Below are 8,757 nucleotides of genomic sequence, written 5' to 3'. Positions count from 1 at the left end.
AATATCAAAGGGGGGAGTATTACAATCAATATCGAATTCTAGCATAAATATGTTTTTTAATTAATAAAATTTGAGTGCAGAATGAATTCAGATGCCAAGCCATGATCAAAATGACATTCCGCTTAAAAATCGGTTTAGTTTTGTCAAAGTTATGACGGTTTGACTTTTGTCAGACTTTGGATGTAGTACTTTACAAGTCAAATTTTTCGTTTAATTTGCAAAAATTTTTGACAAGAAAATGAAACGTCTCAGAATCAAGTGATATAAGAAGTTTATTAAAAGTTATAACTTGAGATTTAAAATGTTCAACTTTCAAAATATTAAAGTTGGAGTATTACCATCAATATCGAATTCTAGCAGAAATAATTTTTTTTTTAATTAATAAAATTTGAATGCAGAATGAATTAATATGCCAAACAAAGATCAAAATGACATTTCTCTTCAAAATCAGTTCAAATTTGACAAAGTTATGACTGTTTGACTTTGGTCAGTTTTTGGATCTAGCACTTTACAAGTCATATATTTCGTTCAGTTTCCAATGATTTTTAACAAGAGTTTGAAACGTCTCAGAATCAAGTTTAAAGTGTTGTTTTATACTAATTATGATACAAGGTGTTTATTAAAAGTGAAAGCTTGAGATTTAATATTTTCAATTTTCAAAATATCATAGGGGGAGTATTATCATCAATATCGAATTTAAGCAGAAATAATTTTTTCTTTTAATTTATAAAATTTGAGCTTAGAATGAATTTAGATGCCAAACCATGATCAAAATGACATTCCGCTAGAAAATTGGTTCAGTTTTGACAAAGTTATGACGGTTTGACTTTGGTCAGACTTTGGAAATAGCACTTTACAAGTCAAAATTTTCGTTCATGGTTTTTGACAAGAAAATTAAACGCTTTAGAATTAAGTTTATAGTGTTGTTTTATATAAGGAGTTTATTAAAAGTAAAAACCGTCAGAGAGAGTTCTTTGTTTGAGCGAATTAGACGTGTTTTATTTTGCTCGTTAATTTTTATGTGTTTCTGTGAATTATACCAGACCGTTTTTATATTTTTTTACATCTCCTTATCTCAGTTTCGGCTCTTCGCACATCTTAATACATTTGTTTGTGTGTGTGTTCGCTGTTTCATTTCGTTTTTGTTTAGCAGCGTGCTCTCACAAGCAAATTGTTTTTGTGTTTTGCTCTCTTGTTTAGAGCTTCATTTGAGTGCCTCCCGCTCTATTTTATTTCTACCTATTCTGCCTATTGAGTATTTGTTTAACCCCTGTTGGAAATATGTCGTGCTGCAAGAAAAACAGCAATATCAAGAGTGCTGATGATTCTGAGCAACCGAGATTTATTTATTGTTGGTTGTGTGAGAATATCATGCATGCAAAGTGTGCTGGTCTTACAGGTCGAGAATTTGATAAGAGCATTGCCGTTTCTTAAAAGGAAAGTGGTGCAGTGAAATGGTCTTGTCCAGTATGCATCGACATACAAATTGATTTCTCAAGAATGTATAGTTCTGTGAGAAACCAATTCTCAAAACTTAATAAAATGGCTAAGCTTCTTTCCAGTGATTTTGATTCTAGTCTGGAGTTGCTTAGCCAATATAAATTTAGCTCACCACCCGATTCTCAATTTTTATCAGTTCCCCCTAATATACCGGTTACTCAGCCTCCCGGCATCTCGTCAATATCAAGACGCTTTTTCAACTTTGTCTTTATCGGCCTCTCCGGGTATTAATAACCTATTCAATTCTCCTACACCTTCTACAGGTGATTCTATCACTCAGTCAACTGAATCAGCCCAAGTCTTCGTGTCTTCGGTGCGGGCTGGATCTGGTCGGAAGGGTAGACCTCCTCGTACTGCAGCGCCTAGCAATAGAACTGATAACGTAGTTGCCCCTTTATCTGAGATCCCTATTTTAAATGTTGTTTCTCCTCGTAAGCAAGTATTTGTGTCTAGGTTATCCTCGGACACTACTTGTGAAAATGTGGAGGCATACATTTCTAGCAAAGTTTCTGCTAATGTCTCGATCACTAAATTTAATTTTGCTATGGCCCACACTGGGGCAGGCGGCCGAAAAGCGTGGCAAAAATCATTTTTTTGACGAAAGCGTTCGTAAAAAGTAATAAAGGCATTCGATAGAGAAAACTTGAAAGATTACGAATCCAAAAGATTTTTGAAACCAGGTAAAAATTGTGGGCGTGACAGCCTCTCAAAGTTGACCCTTTTTTCAGTGCGCGCAAAAATGTGAAAATTTTATAAAAAATGCAAACTTTAAAACTGATTTGATGACAAGTTATATGACCGATCTTTATGTTTTTGTTTTCATATGAAAAGTACATTCATTTCTAATTAAATGCCGTAGAATTCTAAGTTTTAAAATAGCACTAAAATTAGGCTATTTTTTGACTTTGATGGAATAGAACAAAAATTGGACTCATTTGGACTCGATCCGACTACCACAGGAGTCTTTGTTAATCAATTCTCTAACGAAATAACCCCGGTCTTTTATGCGTCCAGCTGCGTCTGGGGAAGTTATAGGACAAAAACTGATTAATCTCGCAAAAAAATGGTGATAGAAGAGGAAGAGCGCAGTACAATTACATACGTTTTCGGTATGCCTGTCTGTTAATGAATAAGATGCAAAAAAAATATAGATGCGAATATAATGAATTAGCATAATTGACGCTTGTACCTGTCTTTAAATCGTTTAGAGCCGTTATTGCGCAAATTATGTTTGGGAAATTTTGAGCAGGTACGTATTACAGGTAAAACCGAAAGTTGAGGAAATTTATACGAACTTCTATCCGTTCTGATGCAATATGAATGGAGATCACTGCCTATTCTTTTTCAATAGGATTTTAGTTCTTAAATAGTCAAAAAATACATATATAATGATTCAAAGGCAATATTGGATAAACTAGGTGTTGCTTTTTACCTAATTTAAAAGGAAGTATGTACCTGTTTAATGAAAGGTTTTACCTAATTAAAAAAAAACTATTTAATGAAATGCAGTCAATGTTGTTAGACAGTTCATTTTTGACTTCATAAGAGCCATTACATATCTGAAGCTGCTTTTTTCTTGAACAGTATTTTTAAATATAATTCAGAAAATTTTCGTCAATAATAGAAGTGAAGTGTAATCATGGCTTTAAAAAATTCAAAATGTTTCGAGATATTCATTGCTACAAAAAACAAACCTGAATTCCAAATGACTATACTGAATGAATTGAAGGCACCCTTAGAAGATGTGTCAGCTGAGTTAATAGGCAAAATTACCAACATTTATCGGAACTTGGACAAAAAATGGCAAAGATCCCAACGGTCAGCAGAAAGGTTTCAAAAATTTTTTTTTGGACTGGCTTAATGACTTTACGGAATTTGAGGTGGCAGGAGAAGAAACGGGCCCATCTACTAGCCAAGGCAGAGGAAGACCGAGGAAACCTTAAGAAAAGCATTCCAACGCCACACAATTCTGCGGCAACAAGTTATACAGCTGACGAAGCTTTTGCTTTATTTATGGACTTGGGATTACGAGGCTCCTTACTTCGACATGTCGATGTTATTCCCGGATATAAAAAATTGGATTTGCTAAAAAGGAAGCCGTTCCGCCCAATTTGACAATAACCAATGTATCTGTTGAGGTTGGACTTCAGGATTTGATGGATCACACCGCTAGTCGCCTAATACAAAGTTTGCCTGAGGAAGAGGTTGAGCTGCATATAAGCAAATAATACATACAGAAGACGAAACCATTTCTGATAAAAAAAATGTTTATGGCGTCTCTAGTTCCCTTACGACTAAGAAGTAAAAGCTCTGAGCATTGGAGAAATCCTAGACCATCCACTGTTCATTACAGCCGTCCAATATTCTTCAAATATGCTAAAGAAACAGGCGAACTGCCACAATCAACTAGAGCCGAAATAAATTCACAAATAGATCGATTGATTCCAACTGATATTACAACCAAGAATTGGAAAACCTTGAAAGTTGATTTTTCGTTTTTTTTCACCATAATTGATGGAAAAGTCTTAAATGATATTGCACATAATAAGGCAACCCTGAGGTGTGCAAGTTGTAAAAAGACTCAATCACAATATTCGAAAAAAGGCGATTCAACGAAGGGAAATAATCTGGACGATTGTACAAAGGACGATTCAATGAAGGAAAATTATCTGGAAGATTCTACTAAGGAAAATAATCTGGACGATTCAACGCAGAATAAGGAATGCTATAAGCATGGAATTTCTCCATTACATTGTAGAATAAAGTGTATGGACTTTATTTTGAAGCTTGCGTACACACTTCCACGGCCAGGAGAAAAATATGACGATAAACAAACACAGAAGGAAATCAGAGCTGACCGGAAAAAGATTATTCAAGCAGAGTTTACTAACAGGCTTGGATTAAAGGTGGACTACCCAAAGCACAATTTTGGAAATACCAATGAGGGGAATACGTCCAGAAGATTTTTTGCTAATGATGAAGTGACCTCTCAAATAACAGGTGTTCACAATGACATTATTAAAAGGTTGTCAGTTATCCTTAATGTCGTAAATTCTAAGGAAATGATAAATTGCTCAAAATAGAAGAGTATGCATCAAAAACAAAGTAACTTTTGATTGAAATGTACCCCAAGAAGTTGCTTACACCTACCGTTCACAGGATTTTGGATCATGGCGGAGATTTAATTGAGCTCCAATGCCTACCGCTTGGAGAGTTGTCCGAAGAAGCACAGGAATGCAAAAACAAGGAAAATAAAAAATTTAGATACACGAATACTTGCAAGATTTCACGTGAGAGGCAGAATGAAGACCTTTTTAATATGCTGTCGGCCTCTTCAGATCCAATTGTTTCATCCTTTAAACATGTTAAATCACGAAACGATTTAGAAGAAAATAATTATAGTCCCGAAATGTTAAGTTTATTAGATATTAATCCAAATATTTTGAAGATAATCAGGCATAAAATAAATATATACACAGCTTTTTTTTTTCTTTTGTTATTAGGTTATTAAAACTATTTAATATGTTAAAAAATATTGTTTTATAATGAAATGAGATTAAAGCAAAAATTAACTACACACACAAAAAAAATGTTTTTTTTTTAACTTTACATGTCCAAAATGCATCGAAAATATTTTTCAACTTTGGCCAACAACCCTGAGTCGCCCTTTGGGCCAAACACCCTGTGTAAACATTCATTTCAATACTTATGAAGTTTTCTATCAAATGCTTTTTAAATTTTGAAAATACCTTCAATGGTTCAAAAGATATGATTTTTGCAACGTAAAATGAGGATCTGCCCCACTGTGCGGCCCGTGAAATATCATCTTTTAAAATAAGTGTCCCCCACGACTCATTTGCTGTCATTTGTGATCCAAAGTTTTGGCCACCTCATATGATTGTTCATGAGTTTAAGCCCAAAAGGCGTAGTGAATCTTTGCCTGTATCGCTTACAGCCGGCAGTTCCATCGTACATGAGCCCGCTAGTACGGCTTCAAAAAACTAGACCTGCGGCTCGATTTTGCCTGTATTCATTATCAAAATGTTAGAGGCCTCCTTACTAAGCTTAAATATCTATTTTTGAGTAGTATGTCCTTTGATTCTGATAAATTTGCTTTGTCAGAAACTTGGTTAAATCCTACAGTATCTGATTCTGAAGTTATGTCAAATAATTATCTTTTATATAGAAATGATCGACCGACTCGAAGTGGTGGCGTTCTTATTGCCACTAAATCGACACTTCAGTCAGAACGCATTACTTTTAATGTGACTACTGATATTGAAATTGTTGCTGTCAAAGTAACTTTTTCAACTCGATCAATTTTCATCACCTGCTCTTATATCCCTCCAAAGCTTCTCCTGCAGTTTACTTGCAACACTTTACCTGTATTGAAGAAATAAACCTTCAAGTCAAAGACAACGACTTATTTATTGTGCTGGGTGATTTTAATTTGCCTAAAATTTCTTGGTCATTTTTCAGTAGCACAAATTACCTTGTTCCCTTAAACCAAGATAATTTTTTAGATAACTTGCTTGATCTCTCATTGTTTCAAATGAATTCAATAAGAAATCACAATGATCGAATTCTTGATCTGGTTTTTATTAATGATTTCGCAAATACTGACGTCTCTAGGGTATCCCCATTAAGTATCCCTGAAGATTTACATCACCCTACTATAGAAATTTCTATCTCAATCTCAAAACCTTTTAGTCCACCTCTATTATGTCAGCAATCACCTCGTCGTTGTTTTCGCAAGGGAAATTATTCATTGCTTAATGAACTTATCCTTGCTACCGACTGGTGCTTTTTAGAGAAAGCTACTGAAATCGATATTGCCCTTAGCTCTTTCTATGAGACCCTAAATGCACTCTGAGATGTGTGCATTCAAAATTATGTTCCACCGTCTGGTTCTATAAAGCCTCCTTGGTTTACACCTAGACTTTCTTATTTAAAAAATATTTAATTTAAAAAAAAAATTTAAAAAATCTTAAATTATCTAACTCGTTGCAAAAGACAGTTTTTCCGTGACCCTAAACAACTTTACAAATTTTTTAACTTGAAGAGTAAATCCCCCAGTTTACCTTCCTCTTTTTTTTATGGGATAGATAATGCCAGCAACGACTCTCCAGCCGCTGAACTATTTGCTAACTTTTTTCAATCCACCTATTCTCCAATCTCCACTTCCAACTCATCTTATCCTTATTCTATTTTTCAATCAAACACTATGTTTGCTCCCTCTATTTCTTATAATACAATAATCTCTTCTATTAGCTCTTTAAAATCTTCTTTCATTCCTGGGCCAGACAGCATTCATAGTTGTCTTCTTAAGGAATGCTGTTCTTCTTTAGCTGCTCCGTTGCATAAGCTCTTTAATCTATCCCTTGAATCTTCATTCATATCATTCCCCTCCACAAAAAAGGTGGCAAGTCTGATATTTCGAGCTACAGAGGCATTGCAAAGCTATCAGTCATTCCTAAATTATTTGAAAAAATCCTTGTTTCTTCTTTGCAGCATCTCTGTAAATCGATCATTTCCCCTGCACAACACGGCCTTAATAAGGGTCGGTCCACTACGACCAACTTGCTTGAATTTACCTCCTTGGTAAATGATGCATTTTCAGAGAAAAGCAAACTGATGTCATATACACTGACTTCCGTTAAAGCCTTTGACTCTGTGAACCATGACCTCTTACTTTACAAACTTAACTGCATAGGTTGCCCTCCCGCCTTTGTACGTTGGGTTTCCACCTACTTAAAAGGTAGGACCCAAAAAGTGCTTCTTAGGTCAACCATTTCGAGTTCGGTTCACGTTACTTCTGGTGTACCTCAAGGTAGTCACTTGGGGCCTTTATTTTTCACTCTGTTCATTAACGATCTACCCACTATTCTGTCCCATTCATATATTTTAATGTATGCAGATGATGTAAAGCTTATCTTTATGCAAGACGATTTGAACGCTATGCAACTATGGTGCTCGGCCAATAAGTTGTATCTACCTATTTAGGTTCTTATACGATTGACAATACCCCTTTGCAACGTATAAAATCTGTAAAGGATCTTGGAGTTTTATTTGATTGCAAATTATGCTTCAATTTGCACATCTCCACTTTAGTTAATGACGCCAAAGGAGTACTTGGTTTTATTAATCGTTGGTCGAAAGAATTTAATGATACTTTCACCACTAAACTCCTTTACGTCTCTTTAGTTCGTCCCATCGTGGAATACTGTTCATGCATTTGGAGTCCACAGTATCAACTAAACCAGAATCGAATTGAATCAGTTCAAAAGCAGTTTTTGCTTTTCGCCTTACGTGGTTTTAACTGGGATCCCAACCTTCGTTTACCACCGTACTCCCATAGGCTTCGTCTTCTCAATCTTCCGTCTTTAATTAATCGTAGGAAAACTCTTGGTGTTGTTTTCCTTCACAAATTGATTATTGGCGAGATTGATTTAGTTCCTTCTGGCCCGCCTCACCTTTTCGGTCCCCAGCAGGCTTACTAGGAATTACAAGCCTTTATTTTTATCTACATGCACAACTGATTACGCTTCACACGATTCGTTTCGTGTTTTATGCACTACCTATAATAGCCTCTTTCACGTTTTCTCCTCAGAACTCTCTCTCTCTCTCCCTTCCCTAAAATGCGCAATTTTCCAATACCTATCGTTAAATCCCTGACCTTACTAATTCTAATAACTTGTTATGTTGCTTTATACTAGTCTAACATTCATACTATTGTTATTAACAATACTAATCTTAATTGATCTGATTGGGTTTTTCTGGGTTTTCCCCAATCCTAGCAACAAATGTTGGATCATTTATAATTTTTGCTTACCCCAGATCTAACTTTAATTTTTTTTCTTTACAGTTCATAATTTATTTTTAATTGTATTTGTATTTTTAATCTTTAACTTAATTTTTATACTTGGTAATTTTTTCTTTGCCGACTGCTTTTAGTCGTGCATAATTAAATAAATAAAAAAAAAATTTAAAATTTTCAATTTTCCAAATATCAAAGGGGGGAGGGAGCAATACAATCAATATTTCTAGCACAAATACTTTTTTCTTAAGATATTAATAAAATTTGAATGCGAAATGAATTAAGATGCCAAATCAAGATCAAAATGACATTTCTTTTGAAAATCAGTTCAAATTTGACAAAGTTATGACTGTTTGACTTTGGTCAGACTTTGGATCCAGCACTTTACAAGTCATATATTTTCGTCGGTTCCAATGAATTTTTTAACAAGAGTTTGAAAC

Source organism: Drosophila innubila (assembly GCF_004354385.1).
Source record: "Drosophila innubila isolate TH190305 chromosome 3L unlocalized genomic scaffold, UK_Dinn_1.0 0_D_3L, whole genome shotgun sequence".
NCBI classification, from domain to species: Eukaryota; Metazoa; Arthropoda; class Insecta; order Diptera; family Drosophilidae; genus Drosophila; species Drosophila innubila.
Note: the sequence above shows the minus strand (reverse complement) of the source record.